Raw genomic sequence first — 24,853 nt, 5'->3', positions numbered from 1 at the left:
ATCTTATTTACTAAAATTTTGCTGTTTGATTCAGATGTTAATTTTGTGCTGCATTAAATGAATAGCAGATAAACCCCCTTTCCTTTAAATGTTCGCATCAGCTTCAAAATTATAGTTTAATACATTTTTTGAATTAATCTTACAAAGCACTGAATTTAAATTTGCAAGCTGTATTGATTTCGAATTTTAAGGAGTTCTAGTAGTGGGAATGAAAAGAGACAGGAGCAGATAATGGAGATAGGATGCCCTACCCATGCCAACAGGACCTCCTGATGATAGAACAGCTGGATACACCACCACTTTTAATTATACATAAATGGATCTGAAGAACATTGGCTCATAAATTAAACATCTGTCTAAATATTTTCAGTAATTATTGATACATTTTATATTCCATAGATCAAGTTGAGTCAACATTCTATTTCAGTAATTCTAGGAGTAGACATACTTCTGGCACACACAGAGCAGAATATAAAAATCAAAAGTAAAAGTTATTCAGTTAGATAAACCTAGAGGCTTTTTTTTTTTTCCTAAGGGTGACATTTGAAAAGGGTGCAATTTATCTTCTTCTGCCTGTGAAGGTCTGGAGTATCCAGTCACACTGCAAGAATACCCAGTTGTATGTCAAAACCATAAAGCAATTCATTCCACTGTAGTCAAACCTAGCACTTCAATATATTTGAAAAGAAAGAGTAGGGGAAAAAAAAAGGTAAAAAATCCTGCAGCTAAGGCTGCAAAATATGGTTGCTGCAACAGGTGAACTGTTTTGCAAGATTAGCAGCCTGCCATAAAATCCTTCTTTGTAAGAGAGCAAACCACAACACAACAGTAGATAAACTCCATTACAGTGAATTTAAGTACGTGTAACCATGTAGACAGAATAAGCCAAACATCTGCCCCTGTTTTTTTCTATACTTTGTTGATGTTGCTATCATCTGGACACATTATCCACATGTCCCCTGAAACCATGTATTGCAATTTCCATCAAATGGTATTACACCTGCTGAAGAGGGCAGAACTGATCGACTACAGCTTCTCCTGCTGTTGAGCTCAGCCAACAAGCTGTTTCTGAATCCTGCTCATGTTTTGGTAAACTGAGCCAAATTGATTTTGTTTGTAAACTGATTTTTTAAATTAGTTTTCAAACTATTTTTTAATACTGTTTTTCAAAGCTATATTGTGCCTTACTGATGCGCGCTTCAAAACTTCAACTAAAATCAGTATGAGGAGAATGACAAAAATAATAATGCAAATTAATCCCTTTATATATAAAAAAATATTATGTCATGCACAAAGATATTCTGAAACAATAAGCAAAGTGCTGCCAAACAGTAATGACTGGGCCTCCCATTCCCAGAAAAACTTTCAATCTGTTCACAATGCTTGTATATAATTTCTTTTTTTCCAAATTCCCTTTCGAATATACTGATTTTAGATAGAAGAGTGTGTTTGAGGTTTTTTAATAAACCCACTCTGCCATTCAGAAAAATCAATCATAAAATGCCAAGTCCCAATGCTGACTGTCTCAAATCTGCATCTGACTTCTCCCTCCAAATAACAAAATGTCTAATTATTCTTTTAAAGCATTCCATGAATATTAACAATAAATGTTTAAAGGAAGGAAAGACAGCAACCCACACAAGGAAGTTGTGTAAGAGCTTGGAAAATGCACCTATGTCCAAATAGGAATTTCACTGATTTTATGGACAGCTGTTTTACAAGAGCCAGTACTAATTAAAACTTAGGTTCTGTCTCTTTCCTGTCTTAAAAATGTTAAAAGATTACATTAGGAGGCCCATGTGCAATAAAAGCCCAATCATAAGGCATTTAGAGTTTGTCTAAACAGATATCCAGGGTCTATCTGGAGGTCACAGCCAAGCAGGCAGTTACTTTATCCTGCAGCTATGCCACAGCTACCCCTATTTGTACGGCTTCCTAAGCCAAGGCAGTTTTTAACAAGTGTCCAGGCACTGCCTTTATCCATTTATCCCAGCTTATTTTCATTTTAAGGCATTATAACACTGATGCCAAAGAACTAAAAATAAGAATAGGAAAACAGTTGAGATTATTGCTACCAGACTTTCTGAGTAGAAGCCCCTGAACACACTAAAGAAGGAAGCAGGGTAATGAGATACTGACAGTCAAATAATGTAATAGATTTTAAGTATGTAAAACTGATAGCAGGGCACTAACTAATAGTATGATTCAATAATACCCAAAATCTTAAAATAAACAAAATAGCAAATAAATCACATTTTGTTCGGAAAAGAAATCAGAAATTTTAATCTTCATGCATATGTACACAAAATAAAATCTTTTTAGATGGATGCAGGTGCTATTTGTACATGCATTCCTGTTTAGGAGTAAATGAGTCCACTTACATCTAATGCTGCATTTACCACAGCTAAATATGTCATTTCTCACCATTTCAATAACTCAAAAAGAACTCAGAATTTCATTATAAAATAATTTCAGACACACAATAACTAATGAAAAACAACAAATAGTTCAATATATAATATCAGACAAGAAAATTACACCCCTAACTCAGAGAACTCTTCAAGAACATAGCAAGACCCATTCATAACACATCAGTAGAGAATGGCAGGAGTGAGCACAGAGGAAAAGTTTGGGAGAAGAAAGAAAGTGGTGCAGCAATGCTAGAATCACTGCTGTACTTGTTTACTCCCAATTATTCCAGAGGAAAAAACAAAAGAGAAAGTAATGACAAAGAAAACATTCTGTTGCATAAGCCACAGGAGACTCAAAGCCAGGAGAGCCAAAGGAAGTAAGGCCATCCTGGAGCCTGCCAGAACAGACACCCTCCCAACTGCTCAAGACTTCCTCAGTGGTCTGACATCAACCAGGGAAACACTATTAAGCACATAAACACTTAACCTCAATCTGATTTTAACATCACCTGGCTCCCAGAAACACAGGCTGCTTAGCACACTAACCAAACTTGTCAAGTTGCTTCTGGATTGTACTCTGTAGAAAAGCACAGAAGTGCAAACTCAAGTCAGGGATGTGAAGATTTTTCAGCTCAGATGCTGCCAGCTTACTAGCTTGGTACCTGACCATCCAGGAAGTAACAGAAATGGCTTCAAGTTGCAATGCAAAGGGCTTCTCCTTCACCTGTGAGCACTTGAATATGATGGGCGGCTGCTTTGTAACTTACTTGTCTACACATCATAGCAAACACACTCCAAAGTATGTAGAATTTTGCTATTGTTTAAAATAGTAAGCATCTTGTCCTATAAAACACCTTCACTTCTGTCTTCATGTTAGCAGTGCAGGAACATGGATGACAAAGGAGCCACAGCCAAATTTATTCCCTCTATTTTTCCTCAAACATCACCAAGCACATTCACAAGGCTGAGATGCCTTGTGTCTTTCCAGATGGCAAGGCTATAAATAAAATTTCATATACTTGAAGTAGACTCCTGGTATTTTCAGAGTATTAGTTCAGGTAACATTTTCTGCAAAGAGATAAATTCACATGTGTAATGCACATGCTCTGAAGCAATGCTATTGTGTCTGTGTGCAAGTCATCACCAACACAGGAACAAACTGGCAACGTTTAAAAAAAAAAAGTGTCATAGCCTAAAGAAGAGAGCCTAAAGATAAAAGTGTCAAGAAGCTATTATCACAAGAGTTCATCCATTAAAGGAAATCCTGTAAGTTTTAAGGAATTTTTTCAGGGGATGCAGCAGATAGTGTATTGCTGTCGTCCACAGGAAAAAATATGAACTTTGTCCATTCCATTTGAGTGTAACCCAGTCCTGAGATGCCTACAGGGACATTGCAAAGGTGCTTTGGGTCTCATTCAAGATGGATCTATAAACCCTTCTGCTTTAATCTTTTCTTGAAAATGTCTATACATTTTTACTGCGCTGTTAAAATAACAGCAGCCTTTTTTCTTTAGTTGGAAGGACCAATATGTCAGCTAGACGTCCAAACACAAAATATCACCACCTTTTAAGACTTTACTTTTTGTTTCTCCCTTCCCCTTACCTGCCTCACTGAAGCTTCAGCACAGAACTACAGCTACCAAGCAAGTAATTTACAGTATAAGCCAGACAGCTCATACAATACTAGAAAAAAAACTCATTTATGATGTGCTGCACAGGTTCATTATGATAATTTAACACTAATTTAAAAATATACTTTAAGCTACCATTAAACACAGTGAAAATAAAATATCCTCAAACTAAAAGATACTGTGAAAATAACAATTTGTTAAGAATAATGTTACGTGAAAGGCCACTCTTCAAAGACATACAACTTGTGCAAAGAGCACTGAGGGAGTATATAGATGCACATTCCAGGTAAAGTTCCTATTTAAATACAGAGCTAATTTGGACATGGCTAATTTTGATATCATTCTTCATATAATTCAGCGTTGTATGTGTATGTACATGGGCTTTAAAAAAACTGCAGAAGCTTATTTAAGAGGGGCAATGGCACTTGAAAAACCCTATCTATAGGTATACTAAAAAATAGTTAAATAACTTTTTTTGTGGTAAATACGTATTAGAAACAAATACAGAAGGTACCCAGAGCAATAACTACATTACAGTTGAAAAGTGAACAAAGTAGTTATTTCATCCACTAAACAAAATTTAAGCAATAGTTGTAAAAACACAGACAAAAAAACCAAACCAAAAAACCACAACAAAACAGCAACAAACAAAACAAACCCAAAGAACGTCAAAAATAAACAAAAAACCAACCAACCAACCAAACGAACAAACCCCAAACCAAACCAAAGCCATGGAATGCCAGCACATTACAAGAGCAGTAATGAGAGAATGGAGGTATAACATGACCCCCTCAAAAGTGGATGCAAGTAACTCATATGAGAAAAAATGACTGAGAAATCTGTACACTCCATTATGCTACTGTTGAAGGAAAATTCTCCATCTCTGTAACTATAATTTCAATACATTCAGTATTTTGGTACTGAATACACAGAATCTGTTATTTGTGATGAAAATCACAAATCACTGCTGGACCACAGCATAAATAGCCTTACAGTGAACTGAGGCAGAAAAAGAATTATGAAGAAGGAAATATGATTAGTGCTGGGGTTACTCAATACTCATATGTAGTATTAATCTCATACAGGAACAATTATATTAAAATAAAATTGCTTTAAATTCTTTTCTATATGTTTGTTCAATAATAGATTAGGGAACACAAGTTATTCATCAGATCCTAGCACCATCAAACAATATACTGGAAACTATTTTTAAGGAATCTGTGCTTGGTTAAAATTAAACCCAAAATACATTAGTGTTTGAAACTTTATGAATGTCAAGCACACACACTTCCAGTGCAATGTCTACCCTTATGACTGTTTAAGAGGGGAAGAAATATGGTGAGGATGCTGTAAAGTTATTTAGGAAAGCCCAAGGGCTTTTGCAGTTTATATATTATTTTCTTTCCTCTTTTAATTGCATCCTTCTGAGCACATAATTTCAAATACAGTTTATACAGATAAAGCTGGTGACATTTCACCTCCTCCACAGGATATGCCAAGATGTGCTGTAGTTTACTATGGCTGAAGTTACTTAAAGCAGTTGTGTAGCAGTTTCAGCAAGAGCACAACAAAACATACAGACTCCATCAGGTCAGGCAAGTCTTCCATAACTACAAGGGCAACATAAGGCAACCCAACATAGATCCATCTCCTGGTAAGTAAGCCAAATTCCACTAATTTCAGCAGATCTTGATACCTCTTTTTAAACCATCTGAGAACTTCTGGCTGTGACTGAATATCATAAAGTTGGTTAAAAAAATAAAGGAAAGTACTAGAGACAGATCACTAAAAATATTTCTTCTGATTTAGCAGCCACAAACTTCCCTCCCTAATGGCTCCGAATTTCACATGAGAACTGAGGAGCATCCCTCTCCCCAGCTAATGGCAGGGACTGGGCTGGCAGGAGCTTTTTTGAAGGACTTTACCCATGTGACTGAGTATCAATTAGGTGGGAATTATTTAAAAAGAGTCATAGCTCAGCAGTATAGAGCTGTGAATACATAATGGCTTTGAATGCCACAGAAAGACAATGAAAAACAACAGAGCCACTGTGCAGACTGAGGTAGAGAAAAGGAGCATAGACCAAGGACAAATATGAGAACCCGCTCCTCACAGAAAGCTGTCATGGAGCCATTTGCATGCTTGACTCTCAATTTGAAATTTGACTATTCAATTTTTATCACATAAAAAGCCAGCTGAGAGGGTCAACTGGGGAGCCAAAAGAAATCTAACCTGAAATCAGGGCAGGGAAGACAGGTAGCACTGTAACCTTAAAAAAAAAAAGAACTGCAAAACTGTTTATTGGGATCTGAAGGGTTTTGGTTTTTTGCTTAAAATCTCTGCTGTCCTTCTCTTTTAATTCTTTCTCTTTACCTATTGTCAATTAACCATCTCTTGCATTAGAAGAATGTTTTAGGTTTTCTTAGTTCCAGCAACAGGCTGACTTTTCTATTGCTTAAAGGCCATCTTGTGACAACTAATGGTTTCAAGACTTTAAAAGATAAAAGCATGATTAGAAGGCTCATGCTAGACTGGGCTCAGCAATAAAATACTGATCCTTCTGACGATGGCCATTAACTGCAAAAAACCTACAAGTGTGTAATATTTCCTCGTCACTTTTTGTCACTGTCATATTTTCTGAAAAATCCCTTCATCGGGATTTCTTCTCCTGGGAAGTTGAGAAGCCTCAGAAATGAATGAAAACAATAATTATCTGATAACTTCTCCCTGTTTTGCTGCTTTGGAATGTGGTCTGGAGATTGTTTACCAACTGGTCAATGTTTGATTGGTTTCATGTGAATTGTTTTTATTTAATGACCAATCACCATCAGCTGCATCTGACTCTGAGGAGTCAATCACAAGTTTTCATTATTCACTCTTGTTAAGCCTGCTGTCTGTATCCTTCTCATTCTTTAGTATAGTTTAGTATAGCATTCTTTAATATAATATCATAAAATAATAAATCAGCCTTCTGAGAACATGGAGTCAAATTCTCAATTCCTCCTTTGTCTGGGAGACCTCACAAACTCGACTACTTTTATAGTTTTCTACATTTTAGCCAACAACACCCCTCTGACATTATTGATGATGCAGTCATTTTAATCCTCTGTGCAAGAGATTTGTATCAGACATGTCCCTTTTGCACATTCACGAACTCTGGCAGTTAAGAAACGCGGAAAGAGTTGGAAACACAGAAGAGCAAACTTATTAGACTTCAGTTTTACTACAAATTCCAACTGTGCTGTGGGTTCACAAAATAGAAATGAGCAACTGCACAACCAAGCCTATAGAAGAAATGCTATAACTTATTTATAGTCTGCTGGGCCATCCAGTAGGCTGGACAAGCAGTCTGCCCTTTTCCCACCATGGCAACCAACATCATCTTTGAGCCACTGTGCATGCAAACATCACAAGGAATGGGTACCTGTGCCAGGTGAAATAGCCCTGAGAAAATGCCAGAATGAGAGCCTGTACATACTAGAAAGCAAAGGCATTTTCTACCCTCAGTCTCCAAATTGACAGCTTGGTACCACTCCAGATGTAGATATCCTTACAAAATACTTGTACAAAGCTAAGAGAATGGCAATAATCAATATTAATTAATTTATTCATTACACAATCAAAATATCTTAGACACACACAGTGTCAGCGGTGTGTCTAAGTGGTGATATTATTTAAAAGAAGACAAGTTTTCTTTAAAAAAAAACCAGTATTCATCACTACCAGGAATACTGATGCCAGACCTAGGAAAAAATCCCCAAAAACGTAATGACATCTGAGTGCCTGCTGATCACCAAACAATTTAACATAATTTCTCAACAATTAAAAAAAATAATATTTCTCTGCCTATAGTTTTAGAAGAAATTGTCAATAAATGTTTATTGAAGTCTCAATAGACTTTTACAGAATTCCTTGGCACAGAAGACAGAGGTATCCCAAGACTTAGCTTCTCTGACAATGGCTAAAGCCACAAAAGTTATTTGACTTCAACATGTTTCATTGCACTGAGAATAAAACTATTAGAACTGGTCTTAACAGGAATTACATACAATGGTGATAATTCCTTGGCAACATCTTAAATGTATAAGTGTTTTTCTTATTGACTCCTAAGTTCTGATTTGCTCCACTATGCTGTGCTAACAGGAAGGACTTTTGCTGAATAAGATGGCTGTGCACACTGTCATTAGAAAATGTTAGACACAGAGTGTATTAAGTAGAGCCTTACTTCAAAACTGAGTGTAATCAAAGTTGTGTTTCCACCTACTTATTCTTCCAGACCCCTAAAACTGCACATTTTTGTAGCACTCAACACTGACAGAGATGTTTTTCAAGTGTTCACAGCTGGGAGGACAAAGTTTCTGCTACAATTTTCAGGTTAGCTTTTTCAAAAGCCAATTACTGGAACGAGCATTCTGAGAATGCCATACAAAGGCCTTGATCTCTGGCAGAAATTATTCATAATAGCATGAACCCCATGCTAAGGGTCTTCTGATAGGATCTCTCTGGATCTTAAAATTAAATAGTTAAATTTGACATTAAAATTTCTACAACATCATTATCTTCTGAAAGAAAGAAATAAAGAAAGAAAGCTCCCCCACAAACAATAACCTCTTCCATATACACATTTAAATGTAGGGATAGTAGCTTCCATCAAATGCATTATATACTCTGAATATAATCTGAATGACCTGCTCAGAGTCAGCTTTTTAAATCTAGTCCATGCAATTGGATCAAGGCTTTCCATTTTGTTTTCTCTGCCTCTCATTCTAAGTTGAAGCAAGTACCTAGTTATTTAAAATAGAGATATATGTACAGTTTGTATACACATACACACAAGTGCAGCACATCAGTATCATGGACCAAGGCACGAAAGGCTGCTTAAAACAGGCAGAGGGTGGATCGTGGTACAAAGTAGTGTGTCAAGAACTTCTAAGGTAGTAGGTTATGAGGATGAACTTTTACCAATGACAGAAAGATGGTTTATCACATCTCTCAGCCACTTCAGCAGCTAAGACATTAACCATGGGGTTTTTTTCAGAAAAAAGAAAGAAAAATGAAATGATACCTTCTGCTTGCAATTATCTTAATGAAGAAATGCTTAAGCTAGCAAACACTAATAGTTAGTGTACAAACAACTCTTGCCTGTATAATAAAATCACCAAAGTAATTCCAACTTTGCCTTGGACTTCCAAAAAGCAAGATGTACACATATGGTTGAATTAGCTCAGAAATCAGTGGAGTAATACCAAAGATAGATTTGGCCCATTATCTACCTGCACAGCACAAATGAATAATGCAAATGTATATGCAAAGGACCATGAAGTATCTCAGCTTAGCAGTGCATTTAAAATGTATCACTAAGTTTCAGCTTCTTGAAATATTTATCAACCACAGGAGGTTCCACTGAGAGCACACTGTATTAGGAACTTCACTGAATTTTTATTTCTACACCTGACTCAGAGGACTTTAGTAAAGGAGACTGGAATTAACTTCTGTAACAACTCCAGATAGTGCTCTGACACCACAGGTTTCACGAGCACTTCATGAGCGTTTTTAAGTCACTTAAATGTTCTTCCCACCGTTGAGACCAACTGGGGCCTTTATGCAGCACATCTTAAGAGGTAGAGGAAGAAGGTACCCAGTTTCTCTAAAAGACTTCAGAAGCCACTAAAATTAAACTGTCTGCAGTTAGAAAGCTACTGAAAGAATCCACAGTAAATGAGCATACTTTAAGATGCCACAATCAAGTGAAAAACACCACAGAACAAGTCAAGCAATCTTACTAAAATCAGTCTACTGGTACAAACTAGTTAAAATGACTAGTTGGATCAAGTGGGAAAAAGCTTGGATCAACTGCACACAGCACTTTAAACTACTGAGCACTAGTCAAATGTAAAATTTGTCTTAGAAAACTTTTTTTGAAATAAAATTTGGTCTTGAAGTAATTGCAGAAGTTCTTATTGGTCTAATAAAGATGGGAACATCTGAAGAAAGATGAATACTCTAGATTACCAGAAGGTAAAAAAAAGGAAAAACAAACCAAACCCACACCACAAAACACCCCAGCACTTAGCCTAACATTGTGTAGTTATACCATTTTGATCTAGAAAACCTTTAATTTCCAACTTTAACTGATAAAAACTAATTGTATCAGAAAAAAATCCCCAAAGTCATGTATTTCAGTCCTTATGGACTTTGAGAGGATACATGTTTACTCCTTTAACTGCACAAATGCAGTCATCTAGTAAACACATTAAGACATTCCTGCAGTGTTTTGATTCAGGAAAAATACATAAAAACAACACGCTCTAAAAACTCTCTTTTTTTTAATTGTTAGTAGAGAGTACTAGACATAAGGAAGGGTGGTTTGTTTTCACATTTTATGTATTTCATTTATTCAGCCAAAAGATAAAACTGTTACCTTAACAAGTATACAGATCTGCGTAAAAGAAGGCTGTCGGGACTTTTTCCACACAACTGACTTCCACATGAAATTCATTTATTTAATCCCTTGAACAGTCAGTCACATTTCCCTGGGACTTGGGCAGCACCAGATGAAACCAGCAAGTCATAACCATGCATTATTTTTGCTATCTGTAATGAATTTCAAATTAGCTGATGCATGTAAAAACAAACAAACAAAAAATCTACCTGAAAAGCGCCCAGCAAAGTCTGAAAGGCTACATATAATTATAAAAATGCAAATCCCATTCTCATCTACATAAGACTATAATTTGAAAAGAGATATATCACTACAGTTGAGTATATGGTATTTTACTGAGAACATTTTCTAGGGTGGAAGTACAAAGCAACAGGTCTGTGAACTCAAAAGCATGCATCTACAGAAATACATTTTGCACAAGGAAGATCGGCTGGTTGAATTATTATAACTACGGAATTACTTGAAGCTTTGCTTTAGACGGGTCGCACCAAGAAATAACCGCAGTCAGATCAAGTGCTGCTGAACAAGAACACGAGGCATTTGGGGGAAATAAGATACTGAAGAGTAACATTTACTTTCTTGCCTTTCCTGTGAACTCTAAAATGTGGCTAATTATGCTACCTACGGTAAGGGACTTACAGCATTTTGAAGTCGAACACCATCCGAAAGACATTCAAAAGTGACGTTTCAAGACAAGTCACAAACCTTTCCACGAAAGCTCCCATTCCATCTCACATAAGCGATCCATCTTTCAGGCTTTACCTTATGTCGCCCACTTGTAAAGTAATCTCCCGAATCAGTTCGCTGCGCCTGGGAAGCCTCCTCACCGCCGGGGCGACTTTCCCTCCTCTCCGGAGCGGCGGCTCAAGCAGCTCTACTCTTCTTTTTTAATGCCCCCCTCTCCTTTTAACATTACAAAAGGAAACTTCGGGACGGCAGCGGCCGCTCCCAGCGGCGGGCAGAGCGCGGGGCCGACAACAACAGGCAGCCAGCCCAGCCCAGCCCGCGCCGCCGTGCGCTGAGGCGGGTGGGGGCCGGGGGCGCGGCCGGGCCGCGGGCAGCGGCGGCAGCTGCCGGGCCGGGGGAGGCGCTCCGCGGGCACAAAGGGCTCCATGGCAACGGCGGGACGAGCCCCCCGCGCCCCCGGCACCGCCGGAGCCGCCCCCGCCGCCCCCCGGCGCAGCGAGCGCGACAGCGGCTCGGGGAAGCGGCCCTCGGCGACACGGGCCGGGAGCCGGGCGGGGGCAGCAGCCCCTGGCCCTGCCACTGGCTCACACACGTCTTCAGCATTTTCTTTTTTTTCTACCTGAGTGCAGATCAATCTTCACACACAGGTATAGTCATTTAGGCTTTCTAATTGAGGGAAGTCGATAAGCTACCAGTGAACAAATTGGAGGGCTGGGCAATCACCGACCCTGCGAAGTTTAACAAGTGTCGGATTCTGCAGCTGGGACGGGCAATCCTGGGTGTATGGGCAGACTGGGGAGCAGGAGGCTGGAAAGCAGCGCCATGGAAAGGTACCTGGGGGTCCTGGTGGATAGCAACTTGAATCTGTGTCAGCAGTGCCCTGGCAGCCAGGAGGGCCAGCCCTGTTCTGGGGTGCATCAGGCACAGCACCACAGCCGGGCAAGGGAGGGGATTGTCCTGCTCTGCTCTGCACTGGGGTGGCGTCACCTTGAGCGCTGTGTGCAATTTTGGGTGCCACAATACAAAAAAGACTTTAGGCTTTTAGTGATCATCTAAAGGAGAGTCACAGGGATGGTGAAAAGCCTTGAGGAGCAGCTGCACTGAGGACTGGATGAGGTCACTTGGTCTGTTCAGCCTGGAGGAGACTGAGGGGAGACATCATTGCAGTCACAATTTCCTTGTGAGGAGAAGCAGAGAGGCAGACACTGATCTCTTCTCTGAGGTCACCAGTGATAGGACCCAAAGGAATGACTTGAAGCTGTGTTAGAGGTTTGGGCTGGATATTAGAATAAGGTTTTTCACCCAAAGGATTCTTGGGCACTGGAAGCTCCTCAGGGAAGTGTTCACAGCACCAAGCTTGACAGAGTTCAAGAAGTGTTCAGACAACGCTCTCGGGCACATGGTGTGATGTCCTGGGGCTGTCCTGTGCTGGGCCAGGGGTTGACATTCCTTGTAGGTCCTATCCAACTCAGATATGAGTCAGATTCTATGATTCTATGCATAGCATAACTTCACACTGAATGGATTTAACTCCATATCAGAGTCTGACAGGTCTTATCAGTCTCTTACAATACATAAAATTACATTTTGGGGCATATATTATTTTTTTAACTTTTCTTTTAAACTTCTGCTTTGCAGACTGTATGACCTGAAGCTGTGAAACTTTAAAATATACAGTCATCTAGAAAATAAAACTTACTCTTGAATTTTTGCACAGCAACAGGTGACAAGGTCACAAGCTAAGGGATAAGTGCATGGCCCAGCATCCAGTGGGGACAACTCTGAGGCTCCAAACCACGTTGCTAGGTACAGATCCATGTACAGCATTACTTGCCACTGAATGCAGCAAGACCTTGTGTGCACTCTGAAGTCTGAGAGCTCTTGGGTCAAGGATCAAGATGCCAAAGATGGAAATGAAACTCAAACAATATTCATGAGAAATTTCTACAATCCCAGGCAAGACCCCCATAGGTGTAATTATGCCCATAAAAGATTGGTGGTATTTTTGGCATGGTGCAAGTGTTAAAGTGGTTCAATTATTCTAATGAAGTCAAAAAATTTTAACTTGCTCCTAAAAATTTCTTGCTAAACTGCCTTATTCAGTAAATGCATTTCCATTCCATTCCAGATCACCTCTGTGATCTGACTGCTGGTAGAAAACAACTGTTCCATTATTTTGTATATAAATAATGATATATACAAAAGGCAAAATAGCCTTCTCTTCTTTCACATAAATATTAAGTTTCATACTCAAATACTTTGTGTGAATAAACTATCAGCTTAGACTCCAAATTGAGCCCTTCCCAAGTTTTTTCATGTAATTTTTATACCCATTTTAATTTTAAAAGAATTCCTTGCGCACAGCCTTTGTTATTTGCTGCCAATGATTAGGTAAAAGGCTGCAGGACTTGACTAGAGACGTGCATTTTAGCCTTTTCTTAAAATTCCATATTCAATAGAGATCTCAAAAAAGCAGCTCCTTTCTACTTACATAGAGCCACCCCTTTCTCTGAACCCCAGTGACCATGTACTTAACATTCCCTATCATTAATATTTACCACTTTTGATTAGGAATCATAAAATTTCACTGCACACTTCAGTAGCCTTCTCTTAAAATGTCACAATGAAGCTGAGGTCACTTTTCCTTGATTTGACGGGACGAGGCATACACATTGAGGAAGGAAAAGCAGCATTTCAGGGGCTGAAGGGACAAAAATGTAGCTGATTCGGCTTCTACCAATCTTGCCTGGGTTTGTGTGTGCTGCCAGGTGCAGGGGTTGCCCTCAGCTTCCTCCCAAAAGGGAGAGAAGAAACAGATGGCTCCAAAGAAGGTTCAGAGGTTTAGCACTAGAAACTTATTTTAAACACCTGCTGAGGCCAAAGAAATATTATTATTATTATTATTATTATTATTATTATTATTATTATTATTATTATTATTATTATTATTATTATTATTATTATTATTATTATTCACAATCAGCTACTTATCCCAGAAACTTTTGGAGGGGGAAAAATCCAACCGTTAATTGTATTTCTAAAATTTCAAGGAAGTAAAATGTTGCTGGGAGCAACGGATAAGTCCTTTATTTTAGCTCCTGAATGGCAAACCTACCAGCTTCCTTGTAACTCTGCCAAGCTGTAAGTGTCATTTAAGGAGAGCAATACAACAGTTTATTGTTGTTCTCCAGCGCTGCTTAGGATGTAGAAAGAAGACTGTTTGTGATACATTAAAGGTCACAAATAAATGGCAATTTAATAGGAAAAAATCTACTCTACTTGCAAGAATATCTCAAAGGCATAAGTTAATTACATAGCAGCCTGAGCATGTTCTCTTTTATTAAAATATTGTGAAGGGCCATCCTGTTTCATTTCAATGAGCGAATATGCATCACCACCTCAGAAAAGCTCTGTTAAAAAAATAAGAAAACACGTACTATCAGGTTATTGCATCTATTGCAGCACTGCACAACACTCAGGCCATTTTGCAGTATATTTAATACAGAAATTTAACCTATCAATACAACTCAAAGGGATTTCACTCTCATTGCCAAAATCAATGATTGGTATTAAAATGGATTGCCACATATTCATGAAAGAGTTGTTCATTTGACATTTGTGCAGATTGCTATCTTTATATAAAGGGATTCTATCTCATAAAACTGATTGATGAAACTGGAGGAAAACTATTCCCATTTCAAACCCATATGCTGTTACTGTATATGAGTAGAATACCTACTTTTTCTGAATCACAGAAACTCCTACACACTTAAAATTGATCAACTCCTTAAGTGCTCTGTTGATATTTGACCCATTGTATGCTGAAGCTGTGCAAACTTTGAGAGTTTGAACAGAGAGAAACAGAAAGAAACCCTATAATTTATCCCTGAACTACTCGAATAAAAGGAAAACTGTGTTTTAGTTGGAATGCTGAGAAAGAAGATCAGGTGTGTGATTTTTCTTTCATTCATGCAACACATGAACAGTTATCTCTGAACCATAATTCAGTGTTTTTATGCAAACATCCACACCTCACTTTAATCTACACAAGTGCCCATTCCCCTTTTTTCATGTTGGCTCATCAAGAATAATTTGAAACATTTCCAAACATCAAGAGTGTAGTGCCTAGGTGGATTCATTGTAATTTGACTGAAAAACACCAATACAGAAATCTATGTTTTCAGGAAAGATACATCTGTAAACATTTCAATGCAGTTGTAGTAAGGCCAGAGCTAAGGGTTAGCTTGTGCTATCCTTAATGTGTGTAGTGAGCCAACACTCATGCACAGGATAAACTGCTGTACCTGCTAGAAATAAGACTATTTCATTTACATGAAATAAAGTAAATAAAGATATTTACTGAGGTAGTTTCTGTACTGAGTTGGGGTAGGGTTTTTTTCCTCCTAAACCCTTTCTAGGAGGACTCTTTGCTGTTCTTCTGCTTGACAATCTATGCATATGCAGACAGAGATTACTCCAGATTTTTTCCTTTTTCTCTACTAACATTTTCTGGGACACTAAGTTACCATGAAATAGTCCTCAAATACTGCAAAACTTCAGATGCTTTTCAGAAGCTCAGGCCTCTGTCAGAATATCTTACTATTTTTTACTCATGTTTCTCTCTTGATTTGATAACCCTCTGAGGACGACCACTCTAAGAATAAGCAAGAGGTTTGTGTTATACTGGGCATGGTGGCCCTGCAGATCCCTACAATTTTTCTTCTATGACATACTAAGCTCTGGCAAATTGAATAAACAGGGAATTTTGTTCTTGCATAATAAATGAAGAAAGCCTTTTTCAGGGTCTGTATAGACAGTAGTATATAGCAGTTATTTCCACCAACTTTTTATCTTGTGTAACACCAATGAATAGCAAAATTATTTTAAAATTGTATTACAGGCCACAGAGTCTTTAGGACTTACTCTGTTTTCCTGTTTGGGGGAACAACCAGTTCAGTAACAGAAAGCAAGAAGAGAACATGCCCATTTGGGAGCCAGCTTTGTTAAAAGAACCACTAAGAATTTCCTACTACTATGTAGCAGCTTTGAGAAAAACATTACTGCTAAATGTTTTTAACACTCAGCAAGAACTTTGCAGAATGTGAGCCACATTTAAGTCATAGAATAGAAAGCAAAGTGATTTCAGAAGGCATGCTGAAGATAATCCCAGTTTCTTGGAGACAACATGAATTACCTGGGCTATGCAGAGCCTTGTTACAGAAAGCTGCTCTGAGCTTTGTATTAGAGAAGTGGGATGGGACAAAAAAGAGCAAAAAAGAAGAAGGTTATTCCATAGAGTAATCTGCATGTTTTTTTCTGTTGATGATTTAATCACCATCAGAACCATGGGATCTGATAGATAATCTCATTCTCCAGAAACCCACACCACCCACCTCTCACAGGCAGTGCTCAATGGTCAGTACTATTCTGTGCTACCTAGTACTCCTCACTATCAGAAAGATTAAATGCAAGCATAAAAAGAGGACACAGAAGCCTTGACGCTGGGGATTTTTTTACCCTTGTTTTCAAATCTTGGTTGTTGACTTATGCAGAGAATATAGGAGAAATTGAAGAAATTCTCCCTCAAAAGAATATTCTGTTTCTACCATCTGTGTGCATTTATGGCTATATTGCAATGAGCACAAATGAGACTAATCTGTAGCCTAATCTGCAATTTGTTTATAATATTTCATCCTGAATATCTACAGTTAAAACAGAAGAAAATTGGTGCACTGGTGGGCATTACTGCTAGGTAAGTCATCCAGAATAGCTTCATTGCCTGTTCACAACATGAGAAAAATCTACTAGATGCCCAGCAATGCAGAATACAATGCATTAGGATAAGAGGAAAGAATCACAGATTTGTAGAATAGTTTTAGTTGGAAGGGACCTTAAAGATCATGCATGTAGTTTCAACCCTCCCTCCATGGGCAGGGACACTTTCCACTAGACCAGGTTGCTCAGTGCCCCATCCATGTTGGACTTTGAACACATGGGGCATCCACAATCTCTCTGGGCAACCCATTCCAGTGCTTCACCACCCACATTTCTTCCTAATATCTAAACTGAACCTGCCATCCTTCAGCTTAGGGCCATTCCCCCTTGTCCTGTCACTACATGCCCTTGTAACAAATCCCTCTCGCTTTCCTGTAGGCCCCCTTTAGGCACTGGAAGGTGCTATAAGGTCCCCCTGGAGCCTTTTCTTCTGCAGGCTGAATAGCCCCAATCTCTCAGTCTGTCTTCATAGGAGAGGTGCTCCAGCCCTCTGAGCATCTTCAGGGCCTTCCTCTTGACTCAAACCAACAGGTCCTTGTCTTTCTTTTGTTTGGATGCAGCTGGATGCAGCACTCCAGGTGGGGTCTCACAAGAGCAGACCAGACAGGCAGAATCACCTCCACTGATCTGCTGGTCCTGCTTCCTTGGATTTATCTCAGGATACAGCTGGCCTTCTGAACTACAAGTGCGTATTGTCAACTCACATCAAGCTTCTTGCCCAGCAATGCCCCCAAGTCCTTCTCCACAGGGCTCCTCTCAATCCATTCTCCACACAGTCTATATTTGTGCTTGGGATTGCCCTGACCAAGACACAGCACCTTGCGCTAGCTGAGCTTCATGAGGATTGCAAAGGTCCACCTCTCAAGTCTGTCCAGGTCCTGCTGGATGGTATCCATTTCTTCTGTTGTGTTGATCACATCACTGAGCTTGGTGTCATCAGCAAACCCGCTAAGAGTGAACTCTGTCCCAGTGTCCATGTTGCCAACAAAGATGCTGAACATCACCAGTCCTGACACCAATCAATGAGGGCCACCACTTGTCACCAATCTCCATTTGGACTGCCAATTCACTTCCCTCACATCAAATTGTTAGTAAAGATTTCCTGATCAAAATATGATCTTTCAAATTTGATGCCAGTTCAGAGTTCGTGTTCACATCCTTCTAGGACAACTTTAAGAAATGTAGGGAGGGAAGGTCCTTTGGTTACATGTGTATTCTTATTTAACTTCAACAATACAGAATTCTGGAAAACCAAATTAATGAGAGGATGTGCTCAACTGTATAAAATCCTGGAGGATTGGGTTATGTGGGCTATTTTCACTTGAATTATAGGATCTTTTTTAGTTAGTATTTACTGTTTAAATAGAGAAATCCTCAAAATTTGCTGCATTTAACCTCAAAGAAAGTCTAAGGCTACATTGGAAAAAGATTAATCAATACTGGAACTAACAAATGGAATGTGAAAATGTGTTATTACAGCCATGTAGTCCATTGCTGGCATGGTGATCAGTGGCAGAAACAATTCATCATCACAATACAAAACAATGTCTGTAACGCAGCTTCACTTGCTTCGTTTTGTATGATGTATACAAGCGTCAAGAAAAGTTCAACATCTGTGATGCTGAAGCTTTGTAATAGTCAAACATTATGATGGGTTTTCTATCAAACTAAAAAGAGTTCAAGACTCGATACTTTGCACAGAACAAGTGCACAGCAGTGGTGTGTGTCATATACAGCCTTACATGGTGTCACTTCTTCAGCCTCCAAGTCACTTTGAACAAGTAGAAGGCTTTTGAAGTCTGACTTTGTGTCACAAGGCAAAGAAGAAATATATCCTTTTATCTGGGAATTCATCTCTGACCAGAAATAAAGACTTGCTGCTCACAACAGGTTGTTTTTCTTCTCTTTCTGAATATAAAAATGCTGTACGGGTCACGTAGCATGAGGCTGCTTTCTGCTCTCAAAAAGATCTTTAAAATGAAACTACACGTTTGGAGAAGGAAGATTTGGATTTTAAAGCAAACCAGAATATAAACAGGTCAGGAGCTGGTAATCAAAGTAACAACGCACAGAAATCCATAAAGGGAGTGGAGGATATTGACAAACATGCTTTTCATTAGAAAAGACTTTTTTGCATCAATTTTTGAATTAAGAAAATCAATCAGAAGTGAAGATATATGGACAGCACCATGAGGAAGCAGCAAAAGTTCAACAGAGAGAAGCAGTGCAATCAATTTGACCTTTTGTCAGACACTTTACCAACTCCACAGAAACTGGGTATTAAGCAAGTAGCCATAAAATAGGTTGAATTATTTAGCAAGTGTGGGACTTCTAAATCAACCCAGGCCATGACCTACCTGTGTCAGCAAATCCAACTGCACTGGAAAACTGAGTCTCCCAGGATGCAGCCATGGTTTGATGGGAGGGCAAGAATAAGGAGAAGTTCTTCAGGACAGAAGAGCCAAAATCTGTGTTCAATTCAGTTAGCTAGCAGATGCAACTAAAATTTTAGAGGGAAATACAGAAGTGTTTTTAAAATCAAACTGATGGGAGAAAAAAATTGGGGGAGGTTATGAGTGAGCATAAAAGGTGTTTCAGGCTTCTCTTTTCATAGTTAAAAACTTCACTTTTTGAAAATTACTGTATGATGCTGACTTATTTTTTTCCATGTATATTTAAAATGGACATTATAAAATCATTGGGCAGAGACATAATAATGTTAACAACTCCTCTTTTTTCATGCAAAATTTCTTTGACAGCTTGGCATATAGTTAATCACATTTTAAAAACTGAATGCACCCCAATGCAGCAGACCTAATTTTTTAATCTGTCAGCCAGAATTTGTCATTAACAAACTTTAAAAAACTGATTAAATACTTCATTTTTTTTCCTCAAGCTTGTGCTTTAGCAATGGGCTGAAGAAAATGTGTATTTCCAGCAAGATTAATGGGCAATTATTGGTTGAGATTAAACTGCTATATAGATTTAATGGATTTCTGTTTTGGCTGTAGAAGTACTCAGAATAAACTGATGAATGATTGCCACAAATGAAAAACAAGTTAACCTGATCAGAAGGGAGTTGAGGAGGCTGAGGGATAAAAAGAAAACAGATAAAAAGCTGGGGATGAATCTGATGTTCAGAAAGGTGTATGAGACACTGATACTACCAGGAAAGAGAGAGAGGCACCTGTTAATGACTGCACTCACCCTTCCTTTCAAGGTGACAGCCATACTAACCTCCCCTTGCTACAGCAGTCATATCAATTAAAAAATTAAATCTGTTTCAGGGAATTCTTTTGGACAATCATGACTGCTTGGCTACTGGAGTTTCAGTTAAGGTTTTTAATCAGATAAGGATGGAGCTGTACTTTTGGTATTGGTTTGGTGTGGTTTTGGTATTGGGGTTTTTTCCTCCTAAAAGCACACAGTGCATCTGTTCCATAAGTTTTATTACAGACACAATGATTTTGTAGAACAGAAAGTTATGAAGTATAGTCACACATTACCATAGCAAATACTAAATGCCTCACATTCTACCTGTTGAATATTTGTGGCAAAAACCAAGGAACAATGTTATATACACCCAAGAGAAAGCAACTTGGACAATGATTAACAGACCAATTAATTAAGTTATTTAAACTTCTGCTAACATTCTCCAGTCAATAAGGCATTCATTCTAATAACAATGCTACATTTAAATAACATCCTTTTCACACATTGTCTTCAACTCGGCAGCTCCATATTTTTCTTCCTCTCTTCTCAATCACTCCCTTAATTCTTTCCTGCCACTTTGCTCTCCTTACAGTAAATCCAGTTCCCTTAAGGAAAAACAAATCCCAGCAACATTCAAGCACACAATTCCTTCCCTCTGTTGGCATGTTATCTCTCTGCCTGTGTCCTCAAACAAATGAAACAATATTTTGTGAAGAAATAACACCTGCTGCCCTTTCTGCAGACACTCTTGGAGACTATGTTGCTTGTTACTTATAGCGCAGTAAGCATGAACCGCAGTAGTATATTTTTTTAAATCCAACTTGCCTTCAAATTGCCTCTTTTCACTTCAAAATATGGCAGGAGGTTATTAGCACCCCAAAAACCTCAGTGCCCCAAGACCACACAACTATTTCAAATTCAGCCTGGAAGCCAGACCCACCATTTCCTGTGCAACACCAACAGGCTGCAGTGCCAGACCTTCACTGCCCAGCAAGGGCACACACCCCTGCCCATGTGAGAAGGGGCTGAATTCCAGCTCTGCTTTGAGCACTGGGTGCTGTCTCCAGTGACCATCAGGGAGCAGCAGGGCTGAGCTGCACTGGAGCAGGGAGAGGCATGTCTCCACCATGGGCAGGACAATGTCCTCCCCAAGCAAGGTGCTGTCCTACAGCACCTCTTTTATTCTTCAAATGTGACAGTACACGTAATACCTACAATATCTTTCACCCCACCTTTATGTGCCCAGTAAACCACAAGTAACTCTGACCTAGTGGATCATTATTTTTCTGTGCACAGGGTGCTCCATCACAGTATTTTCTTCTCCCTCTTCAGAAGTGCCAAGATATTTTGGTCATTGCATCTTCCCTGTGCTGTGATGCAAATTTATTGTCTCCTTTCTTTTCATGGCAACACATTGTGCAAGAATTTCTGCTTGTGTCTTGGCCCATGCTGAGCTGTCTGTCAGCCTTTACACCTTGCCCACAAGTGTTAAATTCAAAATCTGTTTCTAAGCTTTTTGAGTAGCTGCCCTCATGTGATATAACAGCTATCAGTAAACCTAGCTGATACACTGGGTAGAAAACATTAGTGGAAACTACCAAGTGAATGTTCGGTCTAAGAACTTATGAGATGGTATTATCTCTATAAACTGGAAAGTGAAAAGTTACATTGTGTTGACCAACATAAGAACTCAAATTCCCTACATTTAAAATATTTGCTGGGAGTGGGAACAGAAAGGTAGCAATACATTTCCCAGGATGTCTTAGTTGAGTAAGGAATTTAACCCTTCTAATGAGAACCTTTTTCACTCTGTCTACCTTTATAAGAACTACTAAATCTTCCCTAACTCATGGCTCCTGAAACAACTTTGAAATAGCTGACAACACCATGTCTCAGGGAAGACTGTCTCCTTCCCTTGGCCTCCAGAGTAAAAGGGTTGTCTTTGGGGTGTGTTCAAAAACTGGTGGATAGGGCCTAGTTACTGTAAATGAAGTTGCCTTTATGCTTTGATAGTTACAGACAGAATTTCTCCCAGCTAGGATGTTATGGAGATTAAAACCAAGGGCATGACAGAGAACAGGGACTTTCTGCATGAATACAAGCAATTGTATCTGCCTAAAAGAATCTTGAGACCTATTCTGCAGGCATTTGTGTAAATTACAATTGAAATTTCCTCCATCATGAGGAAAGTGATGCCTAATGCACATTTCTAAACTAAAAACACCTAACTGCACAGGCTCATGCTGGGTTTCTTCCACTTTTCACAAGGGTTGTGCTCCCTGTGACCTTGGGAGAGCAGTTCTGCTCACTCACATGCAAACATACCCCGTACATGTCAGCTGGAGCTGTTTTGGAGAACAAAAGAACTGATTCTAATAGACCTGCATGGCTTAGACAGCATCCAAATTTTTACTTTATTTTATTTTTACTTACTTATTCTAACAATAAAAATAATTGCAATTAAATGCAGAATCATGGAAGGAAGTTACACTTGCTCATGTTGAAAGGTCTGAAACAGGTAAATGTTTATGCAACACTGGAATATGTTGCATATAGCTGCAACATAGCTGCCATATGCATCCCAGGAGTAAATATATGAGCAGAAAGTGTTGCACCCATTTAAATAAGCTTTTCCATACTTGAAATCTTTATGCAAAGGGTACCTAGAGATTAATCTGCTTAGAACTTACAGAATATTATATTACTTACAGCTATAGGTAGTACAGCCTTCTAGCAGGTAATATGTGACAACCACTTTGTTCTTAGAGACAGTAAGAAGTACCAAAATAATAACCAAAAACTTGTGGTTTTTAATGAAAAGGTTATTCAATAAAACAAGTAGACTTATCCAGCATCTAGAATTTCAAGCAGATGTAAATAAGTGATAATCATAATTGATAATCATGTCCACCTTTCTGCTCCTTTGTTTTACTGAAAACAATGAGAAAATGAGATATGCTTCAGTAAAAAAACAATTCTTTTGCCAGCTGTTTAGCTCTAAGTAGTGAAATAAAGTCAGTCTGGAGATTAATTCACACTACTTCATAAGCCTAAAGCAAATTATTTAGACTGTGGGAAGGCAATTGAAAGCAGTGAGTAAGGAGAGCGTAGAGCCCAGTGAGGCGATTTCCCCCGCTCTCACAGCCCGGGGAGACATTCACTTTTAGCATTGCAGCAGGAAATCATGGATAAGAGCCTGTGGCAGTGCGCTCATGGGTAGTGTTCCACTGAACAGGACAATGGCTTGGAAACACCATGTTAGAAGTCAGCTGTATTCCTTATAGCAGCCACCAATTCACACAAACATTCTGGTTTTGGGGTACATAATGGACTTTGAAACATTTTGGAACCTTGATAAGAAAGGCTGTGGAGCATCCTGGGGAGAAGCATGAGTGAGTAAATCTCAGTCATCCAGAAGGGCAAGGCCTTTTCTGGGGTGTTTGTCTCTTGCTGACAGCTGGTACTGTTAATGAAGCAGGAGGAGGTGAGGAGGTAGAGGAAGTGTTTAGCACTGAACACAAGGCTTGGTGCAGAAGGTGTTGGCTTGCTTGCGTTTTCTTGACTCTCTGCAACCTAACATTTTGAAGCTATTTTTCTTATTCTGCCTTTTCCAGTTTCTTTTCTCCATTGCTCACAGCTTTTGCTGTTTTTATTCGAGTGTCTCTCTAATTATTTTTTTCCATGCTAAAGTAAGGGCAACTATACTTTTCCTTCCCTTAAATTTAAAATTGTATGAAGTTCATATGGAAATAACTGAGTTACCACACAGTATTTTTCCTTTGAATTAAGATAACTACTTCACAAATCTACTAAATTCTATTTCACCTAAAAATGGCAGGTAATTTTTTAATTCAGGATTTGCATAAAGCAGAGAAACTGCAAGCCTCCTACTGAGTGTTTAATTAAGGAAAAATTTATATGGCCTAGAAGACATGAAAAATTCTCTGTGGCCCAGACATTTTGTCATCTGCTGCACTATCACTGGAGATATAAGCATCAAGTACCTTCAGAATTTCTCCTATAATAAAGATGCTTTGATCTTTAGGTAAGTGAAATATCCAAGACAAAAAAAAAAATCATAGAAAGTACCATGTGCCAAATGTGTCATATCTTTCTCAATGTGAAGATATTTTTAATTTGATAAACTTACCATGACCAATCTCTTAAAGTAAATGCTGGCTGTATCAAGCAATTAAAGGTCACTAAGGAATTGTTTAAATGTTGACATTATTACATGGCCTTATAATATGTTTGACTTGTAGACTTAGAGAAAATATATTAGTATTATTTATCAGATCAAAATACACTGACTCTTTTCTGGAAAAACACATTTTAGAAATGGGAACAAGTTCATAAATCCAGAGCAACCCTATACATTAAGAATTAATACTTTGTTATTGAAGACTGAAACAAGTTAGAGTCATCCTTATGGGCTAAAGAGAGTATTGGAATATAAAAATATAAAATTATATTAAGATAAAGGCAGCAATAACAAGAACTGCATATCAGCTTGATGCATAATAACAAAGGAATACATGCAATTTACGTAAGAAATTTTAAAGTACAAACAGTAACACTTCCATTTCACTATGATTTTATATATTTATAACCAAATGTGTGAAAAGCAGACACACAGTATGTAATTCTTTATGTAAAATATCATCAATGAGAGAGAAGTTAGGACTAAATGGCTG

At 38.5% G+C, this 24,853-nt stretch overlaps 1 protein-coding gene and 2 long non-coding RNA genes across 13 annotated transcripts in view; 2 read left to right on the top strand and 1 right to left on the bottom strand.

Annotated features, from left to right (window-relative positions):
* Positions 1–24,853, bottom strand: part of CTNND2 (catenin delta 2) — a 638,012-nt gene that overhangs the window by 407,120 nt on the left and 206,039 nt on the right. The window contains exon 1 of one of the 11 annotated variants that reach the window (XM_077182216.1): positions 11,247–11,504. The exons of the other annotated variants lie outside the window; for them this stretch is intronic. The gene's annotated coding sequence lies outside the window, so the exon portion shown is untranslated. Of the gene's footprint in view, positions 1–11,246; positions 11,505–24,853 lie in introns of those variants that run through there. 11 annotated transcript variants of the gene reach the window in all.
* Positions 1–24,853, top strand: part of LOC143694651 (uncharacterized) — a 31,148-nt gene that overhangs the window by 818 nt on the left and 5,477 nt on the right. The window contains exon 2 of the long non-coding RNA XR_013183284.1: positions 5,532–5,696. This is a non-coding gene — a long non-coding RNA (uncharacterized LOC143694651). The remainder of the gene's footprint in view (positions 1–5,531; positions 5,697–24,853) is intronic.
* Positions 11,472–19,939, top strand: LOC143694650 (uncharacterized). Its single transcript, XR_013183283.1, has 2 exons — positions 11,472–11,818; positions 17,507–19,939. It is a non-coding gene; the product is annotated as an uncharacterized LOC143694650 (long non-coding RNA).

This window comes from Agelaius phoeniceus, chromosome 1 (assembly GCF_051311805.1).
Source record: "Agelaius phoeniceus isolate bAgePho1 chromosome 1, bAgePho1.hap1, whole genome shotgun sequence".
NCBI lineage: Eukaryota > Metazoa > Chordata > Aves > Passeriformes > Icteridae > Agelaius > Agelaius phoeniceus.
This window is presented reverse-complemented; position numbering and strand designations above follow the sequence as displayed.